Below are 16,079 nucleotides of genomic sequence, written 5' to 3'. Positions count from 1 at the left end.
CTAACCACATAGAAGGAGATTTTCTGGGGGTGAACACTCCTTGGCAGGGTTGGGATCAGCATCGTAAACTCTTAGATAGAGTTCTTGGCCCAAGTACCAATTTTTCAAGAGTTGTGATCTCAAGTTCCACATTCCAGGGTTGTCAAGATATGCATAAACTGCACTCCATCTCCCAGGGTATACATAAACATTTACACTAGATTTACTACCTTGTGTTGTAAGGCCCCTAAGCCTTATGTCTTGTGGGGAAAAATGGTTCTAGTTAAAATTACAACTATTATTTTGGAGAGAGAGAGAGACTTGAACGATTGAACGAACAACAGGGTCGAAAAGGTTGTAAGTAGAGCGTGATTTAGGTGATCATTTTCCTTTACCAAAGCTAAAGATAGATTAACAAAACACATTAAGTAATGTTAGAATAATAATGGTTAAATAATTAATTCATCATATTTCCTAATAATTTAAAATCTTGAAACAAACCGTCATTTATCACGTAATTTAGCAATATTATTTTAGATTTGGCTTTTGTCCAATGCAATGAACCACCATACGTGATACGAACACAACATGTATCCAAAATTGATATCATACCAATTCTCGTTAACCTGCTCAATATTCTAGTGCACTAGACTGAAGCCTTGACCTATTGTTTTACGGTCCTGACTCCTACAAGATAAGAGCATGGCCTAGTGTTTTGACAAACCGTGTGGCCTTCAGCCTTTGCCAACTGATGGTAGGGAAAATCCAATTAAGCTTCATGAATCATGATGGAATTAGTAATGAAGAGGCTTACCCCACAACATAAAATCCGAAACCATCAAGATGCCAAGCATCCATAACGTCTAGATCATTTTTAAACACCAGTTCTATCCAGCCTCTGTGCTTTTCAGTTGCAACAAAAACTCCCATAGACTCAGGATTCGTAAAATTAGTTGAAAACTCATCGAGTACGTAAACACCAGACCCATTGGCAAATTGATCAGCCAGTTTTAGTGGGGTATCTGGGGTCAGATATGAAACATTGTTAACTGTGTAGCGAGGTGCACCATTGATCTTTGCTGTTGATGCACTGAGAATGAAGGTCTGAGATAGTGTCACATTTGTTACATTGAAAGTTCCTTGTGGGTTAGGCCTTGCAGCACCTGCTGTCATGTTCCATCTTCACAACAAAGAAAATACAAGAAATTGTTAGAGATTTATGGAAAATATACAATGTTACAAAAATAGCCAAGTAGAAAGCATTCTATGTCCGTTCATGTGGGTTTTAACTTTCAACCGGGTACTATAAAGAGCAAACTCTAATAGGTACACTAAATATATGGAAATGTTATCAGAAGAGCCTAAATCATACCTTGTAACCTATAATAACTCCTCAATTATACGGGCCTCAGTCATGCCCAAAAAGCAATCTTAAGAACACAATTTTTTTTATAACAATTTTCACAACTTGTTAAGGTGGCATGTTGCAATTGTAATAATATGACTTTCACATAGATCTATCACTAATATCATTTTTATTACGTACTACTCATAACTAATGACACCAACCATTGTAAAAGAAGCTTATCCCTAGACTTGTTATATGCAATATAAGAATGCATATATTGTAGATGAAAACCTCGAACTTCCATTAAAAATAAACTTAGCCATAATCGGAAAAAAGAAGATGTAGTGAAACATCCCTACTTTAATAGTTACCTAATGGATTTAGCTTGATTGATGGAGAATTCGAGATCAAATGGGTCGGGCCCACTTGGAAGAGGCCCAGTAGGAGGGGTAGTGGACGAAATGGGTAAATAGCCATAAAATTCAAACTATGTAGTTAGTTGTCATTAGTTTCAAACTATATTTTTTACTAACATCTCGAGTCTAAGAGACTCGATTTAGGGGCTATAAATCGAGTGTTTGATAGTCGATTTTCATATTTTGATCGGGTCTGAGTTGGCACTTTTTCTACGTGGCGTCCACATGGAAATCGAGTTTCTCATACTCGATTTATAAGCCCATATATAAAATATATAAAAGAAAAGAACAGCAGCTCAGCAAAAAAGAAATTAGAGCAGAAGAACAAAAAAATCTGGGTTCGCGCGAGCTTGGGTTCGCGTGGCTTGGGTCGCGTGAGCCAGGCGAGCCCAGGCCGCGCGGCCTGGGTTGCGCGACCCAGGCCGTGATCTGACTCTTTCTCTCTCTCTGATCTCTGATCTCTGATCTGGCCTTTCTCTCTCTCTCTCTGATCTGATCTGATCCGTTCAGCCTCGCGAGCCCAGGCCGCTGTTTCTGGATTTTTTTTTTTTCTTCACTGATGAACATATTTGAGCTCTAATCTGATCTGATCTTTTTCTGGATTCTTTCACTCTCTCTGATTGTATTTTTTTTTTCTTTTTTTGGTATTTTGGCTTGTACAAGAGACTTGGAGGCTGAAAATTTTTTCAAATTTTTTTGAATTGTAAATCGAGTCTTTGAGTCTCGATTTTTAGGTGGTCTCCACGTGAGAAAAAGATGCCACATCAGACTATAAAAATCGAGTCTTTAAAACTCGATTTATAAGCCAAAATTGAGTCTTTTAGACTCGAAATGCTAGTAAGTAATATAGTTAAGAAACCGGAACAACTAACTAGATAGTTAGAAAAAAAAAAATTAGTTAACTATTTTCCCCGTAGTAGAGTTACATAGTGTAGCACACCAATGCCGACAAGCCCACTTATTTCAGTGGCATTAGACATCTTAGGACTAGACACAATGTAATAATCTGCAGTGATCTGATCGGCTGTGACAAGAACAGAGTAGGACTGGCCAACATGCACATCAAGAGACTATCTGATTTGTGTAAGATCCTTCTGTTTCAACCACCACCATTGGATGATTCTGAATTCTGAAATTGAAACTCCACGCAATACCCACATTTGGATATCCTAAATCTGTATGTCTTACCTAAATAAAACCATAATATTGTCAAAAAAAATTATAACTATGTTGAATAGCCCAATGGGCCCAAAAAGTTTGGCCCAATGGCCCATTGGACAGTCAGAAATTTTGTCTTTGTACCTTGTGTGACAGTAAAGGACTCAATAGGATTTTGATAGAGGGCTTTGCCATTCATAAGCATCATATCTGGGACGCTGCTATTGGCTATAACCGTGGTGTTCATCGAGGACCTGATATCCTGTCACATTTTTTTACCACTTTTATTTAACATTAGTAGTATGAGCTTGCAATGCACTTATTAATTAAAAATTATATATAAAAGAAAATTATCAAATATTTAGTGAGTCATTTGAAATTTTAATAGAGTTTCATCTAATTAACTTATCGAAATGCAAACATACATTGGGCTACCTGGCTTAAGGATCGTATGTAATGTGTAAATTCTATTATATTAAAATAAAAAAATTATGATAGATGATCAAAAATAATTTTATCACATGAGAGATCACATGGTTAATGTTCACAATCTACTATGTAGGATATTAGTTTTAAAAATTGAAGTCTCAAAATGTTAAAGAAATTAAATTAATGATCATTAATGATTTGACACATTTACAAAAAGAAACCTCAAAAAATAGTGTATAGTTAGAGATGAGAAAATTAGTGTATGAACATTTAAAAAAAAAAATCAATTATTATCATAAACTTTGAGGTTTTTTTTTTTTTTTTTTTTTTTTTTTTGCAAATTAGGGTGTAGACTTTTTATAAAGGGGTGAGAGTTTTTGTAACAAAGGCCTAAGGCCGGCCCTAAAAGAAATAGGTGAATAACTAAATTGAATTAACACATACCAGATAAAATGTGGGGTACGTGAGTGATTTACAAAAGGTTAAAACTAGGTAAACTACTCTTATTTAATTCTGTATATATATAAAAATTATCCTCTTATGTTTTTAATACATAATTTGATAATCCTAGTTGAAAACGAGATTTAAAAAGTTCTGCTCTTAACAAAAAGTTAATAAGCTATGTAAACTCCTGTTATTTAATTCTCAAAAAAAAAAAAAAATTCTCTTATGTTTTTTAATACATATAATCCTAGATGATATTAAAAAAAGTTCTAATATATATAGAACAAAGTTTAGTTATAAAATTGATTGTAGTCTTAGACTATAATCTTACTCAATATATTTTTATTGAAAATGAATTTTGACAAATCTACCATTGAATTACATTTTCTTCTTATATCTTTTATGCTTGCAAAAAAAAATCTAAAAAATTAAAAATCAATAACTATGTCATCAATAAATTATTTAAATTATAAGTTTTTGTAATTTAAAATTATGCATAAAATATAATTTTATAGATCATATAGTAAATAATATCTGATTGGTACAAAATTTGATATGTGTATTAAAAGCGTAAAGAACATACAATCCAGCAATTAAATTTTTTAAATAAATAGTACGTAATGTTAATAATATTGAGTAAGACTGTAACCTCAGACTATAATAAATTTTGTAGCTAAACTTTGTATATATATATATATATATATGTGGGAATAAGGGCCCAAATTCGTATACTAGGCCTTGGGTCTTATTTAAGGGCAAGGATATATCCGAGGAGGATTAAATGATTGAGAGGGGCACCGAAATATAGAATTGCATAAGGAAAGAATGAAGGAATATAATCCGAAGAGGATCTCCTTCTCGGATGCGATGAATTTTGATCAATTTTGTATTTAGGCGATTTGGGTGACCTTCCAGGAAATTTCAACGATAAGGATGAGATCTAGGCACATACAAAGGCGATAGGAACTCAGAAATATTTAAAAGAAAAGCTGCTACCACCGCATTAAATGCATTGCAGCAACTTTCTTATCTACATTTATGTGGAGAAAACCCCTGAACAGTGTAGTATCACTTATCACAAACTCACCGAAAACCAAAAAGGATGCCTGATGGGACATACACTCAAGTGAAGGCCTAGATGATTAACATGTGTAGGGTCAAGATGGTTTGAAAGGAACTACATAAGGGAAAAGATGTCCCATAAGAAAGGGATGGGAAAAAAAAGAGAGAAAAAAAAAATGAATTACTATAACACTAAGAACTGTATTTACTTTCAGAACTAGTGGTTTAATTCATAATCCATCTCCTCGGACAATCATTTCATCGAGTTTTACGTGTGCTTCATACTTGTTCATCTTTGAAATACTTACTAGTCGTTGTCCAATCCACCAAAAACCCAACTTTTTCACCCACTCTCTACAAATTCATNTGTAATTAACTTATCGAAATGCAAACATACATTGGGCTACCTGGCTTAAGGATCGTATGTAATGTGTAAATTCTATTATATTAAAATAAAAAAATTATGATAGATGATCAAAAATAATTTAATTAAAATTTTTAAATTCTTGAAATTTGTTTTAATATAATTTTAGTTGGAGAATTTTATATTTCTTAAAATTTAGCTAATAGAGTTTTGCCTAAATTGAACTGTGGTTGGAGTAGAATTTTAAATTTCTCGAAACTTTGTTTTTTAACCATTTGTTGTAAAGAGAATATAATCATTTGACATAATCATATTTTTAGACCCAACTTTTATTAAATAGCATATAATATGAGGTTGAAATTATTATCAATTTTAATATATAAAAAAATTATAAAATGAAGTGTCAATAAATGTGATTAGTCCCAAAAGATGGTGAAGTGGAAGTATACCTTGTAACTTTTTTTATACCAATCACCAATAAGAAGATCAAATTCAGCTTCTGGTTTGGGAAAGGGTACTTTTATGACTTCCCGACACAAAACTCGAATTGGCCCAAACCCACCACCAGCTTTATGGAAAGTTGAGGAAATAAAGCTCCCAATTTGGTCCTCGGTTTGGAACACATAAGTCCAGTTCTTACTGGGCTGGATTGGGCAATTTGTGCCAGACACTCCATCTTGCCATGAGTTCAATCTTTGCTGTATGCCATTCCTGCACCACCGCTATGGTATTCATCTATATCTAAATTTTCTCTTCTCATCTAGTTGTGGTAGATAAGAATATGTTCCGTTTTGAAGATGAATGTTATGTTTATCTTATAAACACTTCTATGAAAAATTCTAGGACCATAAAATATTTTATAACTTCTTGCCATAATTGTAATGTGACAAAGTATGATTGGTAAAGAAAAAATAGTGAATCCATATGTAAATGATCTTAATACTGGTTAACTACTCACAGTTTGTCATATCAGAGTTGTGACAAAAAAATTATTATGGAATAATTTGTGATCTTAAAACTACTCCGATTTCTATTTATATGGTTTTATGTTGAAAAAAAAATAGCTGAAAGATATTATTATTCTTTTGAAATTTCATTTTCAATGTTTGTTTCCCTAAAAGAGAACCAATTATGTAAGAGAGAGAGAGAGAGAGAGAGAGAGCTCTACACCATGATATCAGTAGGGACTCATCCATATCATTGAACACGTTTACATGAATGTTATCATTGGTCGTTGCATTGATAAGGGGTCCAGGAAACATTCCATTGATGGTAATGATCTGCATGAAACACACCAAAAAAAAAACACCTAAGATTCAAAGAAGCAAAACAAAGCCACCACCAATTCCAGCTATCCCTTTTCATGGGGTTTTGGAAAAGATGTTACTGTATCATTTATTACCGGTTGGTCCATGGACACTGGCTTGATTGTTGTGTCAATTGCGATGTGCCATTCCAGAAAAATATCAACACCATGGGCTGCTTTCAGGAGAGAAAGAACAGTTGCACACACAATTAGCCATGAACAATCATAAGGCCAAGCCATGGCATAGGCTTTATCTGATTACCTTGCCCTCCTGTTGGCTCATATAGCTATTTATTTGAACTTCAAATAGATTTGTTTCCTATTTGGTTTTGATGTAGACAACCAAAAATAAATAAAAATGAAAGTGTTGAAACTTCAAGGAACACAAAGAGTCAATCATAAAAATTAAAAATTAAAAATAAAAAAATGAGGAAGAGAACACCAAATGAGTATATGTCAAAGATTTGAAATAAGATTCAAATGGTGTTTGCTTCTACTGCAGGCCTTGTTTATTCAGCACAATGTTTTAGCTGGCATCAATGAAGAAATCAAAGGGATTTTTTTTTTTTGTTTTTTTGTTTTTGTTACCCATGAATTTTCTTTTTTTTATTGAAGAAGTTTACCCATGATGTGATTTAATAATACTCTATATTAGAGTAACGTTTATTCCACGAATTTTTTGATAACAGGTTTTGTTGATCAGAATTTTAGAAAAGTATCTTTCTTGTGTCGGTTTTCCTCCTGGCTGGAGCCTCTGGCCTGTCTCTACCTTGTATAGGATTCTTTATTCAGATTATCAATACAATTTATATCTTTTATCTCAAAGAATTTTAGAAAAGCATCGATCTAATATAACGTCTCAATCACTTTAAGCAAACATTTCAAATAATCGGGCAATAAATTTAAGTGTGATGTTTTATATTTAAATTATATATATATATATATATATATATATATATATATGTGGGAATAAGGGCCCAAATTCGTATACTGGGCCTTGGGTCTTATTTAAGGGCAAGGATATATCCGAGGAGGATTAAATGATTGGGAGGGGCACCGAAATATAGAATTGCATAAGGAAAGAATGAAGGAATATAATCCGAAGAGGATCTCCTTCTCGGATGCGATGAATTTTGATCAATTTTGTATTTAGGCGATTTGGGTGACCTTCCAGGAAATTTCAACGATAAGGATGAGATCTAGGCACATACAAAGGCGATAGGAACTCAGAAATATTTAAAGGAAAAGCTGCTACCACCGCATTAAATGCATTGCAGCAACTTTCTTATCTACATTTATGTGGAGAAAACCCCTGAACAGTGTAGTATCACTTATCACAAACTCACCGAAAACCAAAAAGGATGCCTGATGGGACATACACTCAAGTGAAGGCCTAGATGATTAACATGTGTAGGGTCAAGATAGTTTGAAAGGAACTACATAAGGGAAAAGATGTCCCATAAGAAAGGGATGGGAAAAAAAAGAGAGAAAAAAAAAATGAATTACTATAGCACTAAGAACTGTATTAACTTTCAGAACTAGTGGTTTAATTCATAATCCATCTCCTCGGACAATCATTTCATCGAGTTTTACGTGTGCTTCATACTTGTTCATCTTTGAAATACTTACTAGTCGTTGTCCAATCCACCAAAAACCCAACTTTTTCACCCACTCTCTACAAATTCATTGTACTGGGCTTATTGGGCCTATATCCCATATTCTTAGGGCTTGAGCTACAAATTGTGACCCTACAATATATATGGTTGGATTCAAGCTACACATGGTATAAATTTAATTAATGTTATATCATTCAATATTTTTTAATTGGATGCGAATTTTGACAAATCCACTGTTAGATTATATTATCTTTGTATATTCTCCATGCTTGCAAAATTTCAAGGTTATCAAAGATTAATAATCATGTTATCAACCGATTGTTTAAATTCAAGTTTTTGTAATTTAAAATAATGCATAAAAGATAAGTTTATGAATCGAGTGGTAAATAACATTCAATTAACATGAATGCTAAGAACATATAGAATATGTAATTTGATAGTGAGATTTTCAAAATATGAATTCTATAACAAATTATTAGGTAGATAAACCTAAAGGGTTGTCAAGTAGGAGGATCCAAGAAACTAATTCATTTCCATTTTTGACACATTCTCCCTTCACCTCTCTCTTGCGTTTGTATTTAGTCTAATATCTGAATCAATATATATTAGCCCATTAATCACCACAATTAAAAAGAATAAAAGAGTTTCTTTCCTTTTCAATGTGGGATTAAACATTCTACTAACTTTTTATCTTCCATATTAATTCCAACATCTTTACATTTATGTTGTAATATAAATCAATTTTAATTAATTAATATTAAAATGCTCCATATATATGAAAAACGTAATTTAATTTTAAATTACACAATTATAATATTGTTATATACAAATGGAGAATACATTATTAAAATTTTTTTTTTTTAATATACTATAATCGGTTGACTAATTTTAAAGTATCTATTTTTTTTTTTTTAAATATACACTCTCTTTCCATGGAACACATATAACATGTTATATTAAGTCTAAATTATTATATGATTTTAGAATTATAGTAATTTTTTTTTTCTTTCCAAATATATGTATAATGCATATATTATTGAAACTTGAATTTTAAGGTAATCTTTTGAATATCTATCATTTTATTGCTTTTTAAGACTTATATGTCTAATTTCTAATGCCAATTTTGTTTGTATTTTTTAGCCCAAAACTAAAGAGATGGGCCCAAATATAATAAAATTTCATACTTTTCAACTCAAAAATTAAAGGAAAATAAATAAATTTTTATCCAAAAACTGAAAGGGAAACCTACAAAAAGAATTAAATTAAAGCCCAATTACTCCAAAATGGTCCAAACTATATCAAAATAGACTAAATGGGACTAAAGTGGACAGAATCCGACTGAATTGACCGAAGTGGGCCTAAATGGACTGAATGGGACTGAATTGGACCGTATTGGATCAAATGGACCTAAATTTACCTAAATGGACTGAATTGGACCGAATTAGTTTCTTCCGAAACAAAAATAAAAATATTCTCTTAAAAAGACAAGGTCCATGTTTTCAAAGTAAATCCTTGCATTCGTTTCCTTTCTAGATAGAGCATGATATAAGATGATCACATAAGCTTAATGAGTCAATGGCCTAAGAACTCTTGCCCTGCAGTAGTTCACTGCTCAGTAAAATCTTTCAATTAGACATAATTAAGGAACTTCAACTTGTACCTATTCTTCTTGAAAATCCACATGAATAAATGATAAGTAGTTTCTCGGGCACGGTCAAAATCGAAGTAAAGAAAATATAGCATTCTCATAGTTGTCATGATCGAGAAACCGAATAGTATTCTGTTAAAAATAAAAATTATTGTCAAACTTTGCGGAATATCAGTACCAGATAAAATGATGGATTCAATTACAAGGTTACAATGATTATACATAGGCATTATTGCATCAAGACTGAATAGGAATGGGTCTAATCACTATATCTCTTCTACCCTGCAGCCTGAGATGGTGGACTTGCTGGAGGAAGAGAATGAGGATCATCATAATACCTGTAAATAGGTAACCACAAAAGCGGTCATTGTCCTAACCAATAATAATGAGTGTGACTAAGCTAGAGTACTATTAGAATTGTGTGATTAAATGATTAAATTCATCATACTCCAATAGTTGAAGTTTTTGGAACAATCGGTAATTTAACAAATACCATAAGGAATAATGTTTATATTAAAAACCAAAGGATGAGCTTATTAAAATGCACTAATTACCACATCGAAGGAGATTTTGAGGTGGTGGGCGCTCTTTGGCAGGATTAGGATCATCATCATGAACTCTGAGGTAGAGTTCTTGACCCAAGTACCAATTTTTCAAGTTTTATGACCTTAGGTTCCACATTCCTGGGTTATCTAGGAATGCATAAACTGCACTCCATCCTCCCGGGTACACTTGTACAGCAGATCGAACAACAGGATCTAAAAGGTTGTAAGTCTTGCGAGACTCTTCTGTCCATTCTCCATTGCCAAACCTAAACATGCAAACAAACAATTAAGGTAATGCACTACCGTTTGTACGAATGTTAACAACATATATAAACAAGTTCTTCTAAAACCACAACTTTTTTGTCACAATTCTAATGTAGTTATTTATCACATAGACGTGTAATTTTTTCTCCATAATGCATAGTCAACCATATTAGGATTATGACACAAGTTGTTTCCAACGTATTTTCTATATCTAAAATTATAATTTTCCAACACATGAATCATGATATATATATATATATTATGTAATATTTAATTTAAACTATAGAATAGATCAATTTCACCAACGATACGCATCACACTTACCCAACAATATAGAACCCAAAACCATCAAAATGCCAAGAATCCATGACATCCAAATGATTCTTAAAAACAAGCTCTATCCAACCCTTGTGATTCCCAGTAACGACAGAAATTCCATATGAGGCATTATCATTGACAGACTTGACCGGAAATTGATCAAGGTTGTACACGCGAGACCCATTGTTTAAGTAATCAGCAAGTTTCAGCGGGGTATTTGGAGTTAAATAAGACACATTGTTGACAACATAACGAGGATGGCCTTGAAGCTCAGCCACAGAGTTTTGGAGAATGAAGGTTTGCGATAGGGTCACATTTGTTACATTAAAGGTTCCTTGTGGGTTAGGCCTCGCAGCTCCTGCGGTCATGTTCCACCTACTCGTGAATAAAATGAGGGATATGAGATTGTGAGTGCCGAAATCCAAATGTTAAGCATACATGGAAAATTGTACTAGTTTATGTATTTTAACAATCAAAATAAAGCAAGTATGAAAGGTAAATTTTTTTTTTAATTTTTTTGGTTTTTTGTTTCCATGGACAAAGATAAACTATATGTTAAGAAAGTTATAATTGAAAAATAAAATTTAGAATACTAATCAGATCTAGACACGTTTTTTCTCTTTTGCTAGATATATAAGGGAAAGTAGCTAGGGTTCAACTAAACATGTTGATACTATTGGATTATCACTCAAACCCCAAACTCGCATACTATTAACTAAGAAAAGTAAAGAAGAAAATATCTCCAAAAATTGGGTTCCGTTCTCTTGACCTCTACAAAACCAACATGATGTATTTGAAAGACAGCAACGGGGTGATGCTAAAAAAAAGCACCTCTTTAATCAAACACACACATATTTGTTTAGCTTTCTAATCCAAAATTGGTTAGAGAAAAACTTAGGCTCAGTATTTAAATATTGTTCCTTAGGTTCCTCTCTTAAAATTTAACTATATGGTTTTTTTCTCATGGTATAAAAGTATATTTTTTTAATTAAGTACAGTCATATGGCTAAATTTTAAAATAAGAACCTAACGAACAGTATCTAAGATATTGTTCCTAACTTTTGTCCAATTGGCTATTTCCTGACAATTTTTTTTTGGCAAAAATGCAAAACTGACCCTCTAACTTTTAATATTTTTCATTTCAGTCCTCTAACTTTCAGTTTTGTCATTTCAGACCTCTAACTTTTAATTGTTGTCAATTCGGTATTTTGTTAACCATCTGTTAAGTGTCTCCGTTAAATGAGCAAAACAACGCCATTTTGGCTTTTTTTTATTTTTATTTTTATTTTTATTTTTTTAAAATTTTTGTAATTGAAAGAAATTAAAAAAAACTGTTATTAAAAAAAAAAAAAAAACACGAACGAAGTTGAAGAATCTGTCTGCGTAGAACAGAGCAAAGAGAACATGAAGAAAGGAAAACAATCCACGTGCTTGATCGATTTCTGGATGCAAGAGACTGTGAAGAAGTTAACAGCTTTATCTGAATCCGGCGAAACCACGGCGGCGGCGGCGACAAACACCAGCAACGTTGAAATCGGAAGCTACCTCTTCACTGCGCAAGACGCTTCCACTTCATCGCTCCTCTGGGTCGTGACTCTCCTCGACTCGCATCCGGAGGTTTTGGCGAAAGTGCGTGAAGAAGTCAAGTCAATATGGTTGTCGGAGTCAGATTCTTTGATAACCGACGACCAGATAGCGCAAATGTACACGCACACGGTGACGTGTGAGATTCTGAGGTACAGAGCTTTTTTTTTTTTTTTTTTTAACTACAGTTTTTTTAATTTCTTTTAATTATGAAAAGAAAAGCCAAAATGGCGTGGTTTTACTCATTTAACGGAGATACTTAACAGATGGTTAACAAAATATCGAATTGACAACAATTGAAAGTTAGAGGACTGAAATGACAAAACTGAAAGTTAAAAGACTGAAATGAAAAAGACTGAAAATTAGAGGGTCAGTTTTGCATTTTTGCCTTCTTTTTTTTTTTGTTTGAGCCTTTTGGGCCAGGATAGATGAAAAGTACATTACCTAATGGATTTAGCTTGATTCACTGAAAACTCTAGATCGAATGGATCAGGCCCGGCTGGCAAAGGCCCGCTAACATTTGTAATGGAATTGGAATAGTGTAGTACCCCCACACCATTAAGGTTTCTAGAACCAGTATTGTTGAGCAACTTAGGAGTTGCCACAATGTAATAATCAACCTCGTTTTGATTTGCCGTGACAAGAACAGAGTAGGACTGGCCAACATGCACGTCCAGTGAGTCCAATGTGATCTGATTGGTGTACGATCCTTCTGTTTCAACTATCACCATCTGATGGTTTTGAATCCTGAAATTGAAGCTCAAAGCAGTCCCCACATTCGATATCCTGAACCTATAGGTCTTCCCTGCTATGACACACAAATGAAACTCAATACATAGTTTTATTGTACCACCGGCCTAACCAGCCCAATTCTATGACACAACTTTTGCTATATTCACGATATGTGTGATCATTGCTTGATTATAAGCAATGAGTCTATATAAAAGTGATGGTTCACTAATTAATCACAGACACATATTATCAAGTTCTAGCAAATTCTGTGGTTCTAAAAGAACTATATGCAAAATTGGAAACGGAAAATACACATCTTTTTCTATTTTCTATTTTTATGTACCTTTTGTAACACTGAAAGATTCATAGGATTTTGAGAGTGGATGCCCATAAGGGCCTTTTCCATTCATCAAAATGATATCAGGAATAGCCTGAAACGCCATTTGCTTGTCCTCCATTATCAACGACCTAGTCAACTATATCACAATTTCATGTTCCCAAAAAAAAAATATATATATGAGTTAGCATTAAAGAAACCTGAGAAAGAAAAAATTTATAACCATGAATAAAATTTTCAAGGCAGAGACATTGTAGCTATCAAATATCCAATGACCAATAAGAAGATCAAACTCAGCTTCTGGCTTGGGGAAGGGCACAGCAATGACAATACGATTGTAGACACGTATGGGTCCAAACCCTCCAGCAGCCTTGTGGAAGTTGATGGAGGGGAAATAGAAGAAGCTGCCAATCTGGTCCTTGGTTTGGAACACATAATTCCAGTTTTTGCCGGGTAGGATTGGGCAATTAGTGCCAGACACTCCATCTTGCCATGAGTTCAACCGTTGTTGTATGCCATTCCTACACCAATAACATCACTGTTAGAATAATGGTTAAATGATTAAATTCATTATTTCTTAACATAAGTTTATATATACCATTTAAAGAGTAGCAGCTCTTTCATGTTGTTGAAGACTGAAGGGTATAAAATTTGGAGATGACAAGTCCATTTGAATAAACCTGACAATACTAGATCAGTGGGCGGTTAGTCTCTCTAAGTGGGCGGATCCAAGGTACACGGATGAATGATGGACGGATCTCAAGGCCTCCAAGGAATCCTAAATGGAAACGACTTGCGTCACACGATTAACCCTAGTCAGTAAAATCCCAACATGACAAAAATCCCAACATTAGAGGGATTCTAAGAGATACACCCATTAATAATGATCTTCTCCGTAAGGAAAAAGCTTCTTACGCAAGAAACAAAGGGTTCTAGACTAATATAAAAACCCAAGGCTCTCAAAAAACAAGGTACACATAATTCACCACAGTTTTGGCATTCTAGAGTTGTGAAAAGTTCTCTAACTTAAACTTCAGAGGATCTTTGGCCGGTATCATCAAAGATGTTTATTTGGACAAAATCATTGGTTGTGGTATTGATTAGGGGTCTTGGGAACTTCCCATTGATGGTGATTACCTGTTCACACAACAATTATATCTCATTGTCATAGTAAAAAAGGCACATAACACTTGCATATTTTTTCACATGCAAAGAAAGCATTAGTAAATATGTTATACAGGTTGCTTTAGGGACACAGGTTGGATGGTATTGTCAAGGGCAACATTCCATTACAGAAAGATATCAATAGCATTGGCTCCTGCAACAAACATTGCAATCAACGTTGCAAATGCAACACTGCCCATGTGGTAACCAGTGAAAGCCATTAGAATGGTGAAAGGTTTTCCTTTTGACCTCACTTGGAGATGGGAGACATATATATATATGGACTTTGAGCTTAAATGTATATAGCAAGAGGTGGTCTAAAGGGGTGGATCTTACTAAGAAAGTGAGTAAATAAAATAACCAGAAAAAAAGGAAAGAACCAAGCATTTGTACCAACGTGGATTCCTTCTTACAATGTGGTTATTCAATGCAATTTTGAACCAAGCAAGCGGGCAGATTATAAAGTATAGTGAGATTGTGACAATAACAAAATGTTTCTTTTATATCATAGCTTTGTTCAACTATTCTTGTCGCTTGTGCCTCGGCCAAAAAAGAGAGATCAAAGCTGGCCTTGTTGAGACTGGATACAGTCATGTAATATTAATTTTCCTTCTTTTTCACACATTTGTTGGTCTGATTGTCCTATTGGAGTATAATTGTCAATTGTTCTTTGCCTGTCATTGACCAAAGGTTAGTAATTGTTTACATGATAACAAGACAAATTTTCATGTGGGTTATGGAGCATTCAAGGACCCCTCATTGCTTTAAAAATGGTTGCAAGTTCTAGTAAATCAGTCAATTCCTGAGTTGTTCAATTTTCCTGGGAAGTTCCAATCAATTCAAACTGGTAAACCAATGGATTATAACTGATCAGAGGTCACAGGAACAAATTGAGGATTTTAAGCTAGCGGGGGCTAGAAAAAAAAAAAAAAAAAAAAAAACTCCAAATAGGCATCCATATAGTATTAAAAAATTATAAATACTCAAATCGTTATTTCTAAATAAGTTAAGATGCAATCATTTATCAACAGAAACAAACAAAACCAAAATAATGTCTTTTTTTAATATTACGCTAGCTGGTTAAGATTTTTTTTTTTTTTTTTTTGAAGTTAGAGTGCATTAACATTGGTGGTGCTAAAAATTTTAGCTTTTAACATCTCAAAAAGTTACTTTATCTATTTTACCACCTCACTTTACAATACATCCAATATCAAATGTTCTTTTTTTTTTTTTATAACTTCATTTAAAATAATATAAACAATTCATTAAAATAATAAAAGAATTGAGAGAATTTGAGTTCTTTAATTGAAAGAAGAAATATAATCTTAATAAAATATTGTATATTGTTTTTAACAATTTGTTATA

General features: G+C 33.3%; 2 pseudogenes; both read right to left on the bottom strand.

The window, feature by feature from the left end:
- LOC111992073 (monocopper oxidase-like protein SKU5) lies at positions 1-6,746 on the bottom strand (annotated as a pseudogene).
- A 3,570-nt stretch (positions 6,747-10,316) lies between these two features.
- LOC111992074 (monocopper oxidase-like protein SKU5) lies at positions 10,317-14,935 on the bottom strand (annotated as a pseudogene).
- Between the last annotated feature and the right edge of the window lie 1,144 nt (positions 14,936-16,079).

Source organism: Quercus suber, unplaced genomic scaffold, assembly GCF_002906115.3.
Source record: "Quercus suber isolate HL8 unplaced genomic scaffold, Cork oak 2.0 scaffold_176, whole genome shotgun sequence".
NCBI classification, from domain to species: Eukaryota; Viridiplantae; Streptophyta; class Magnoliopsida; order Fagales; family Fagaceae; genus Quercus; species Quercus suber.
This window is presented reverse-complemented; position numbering and strand designations above follow the sequence as displayed.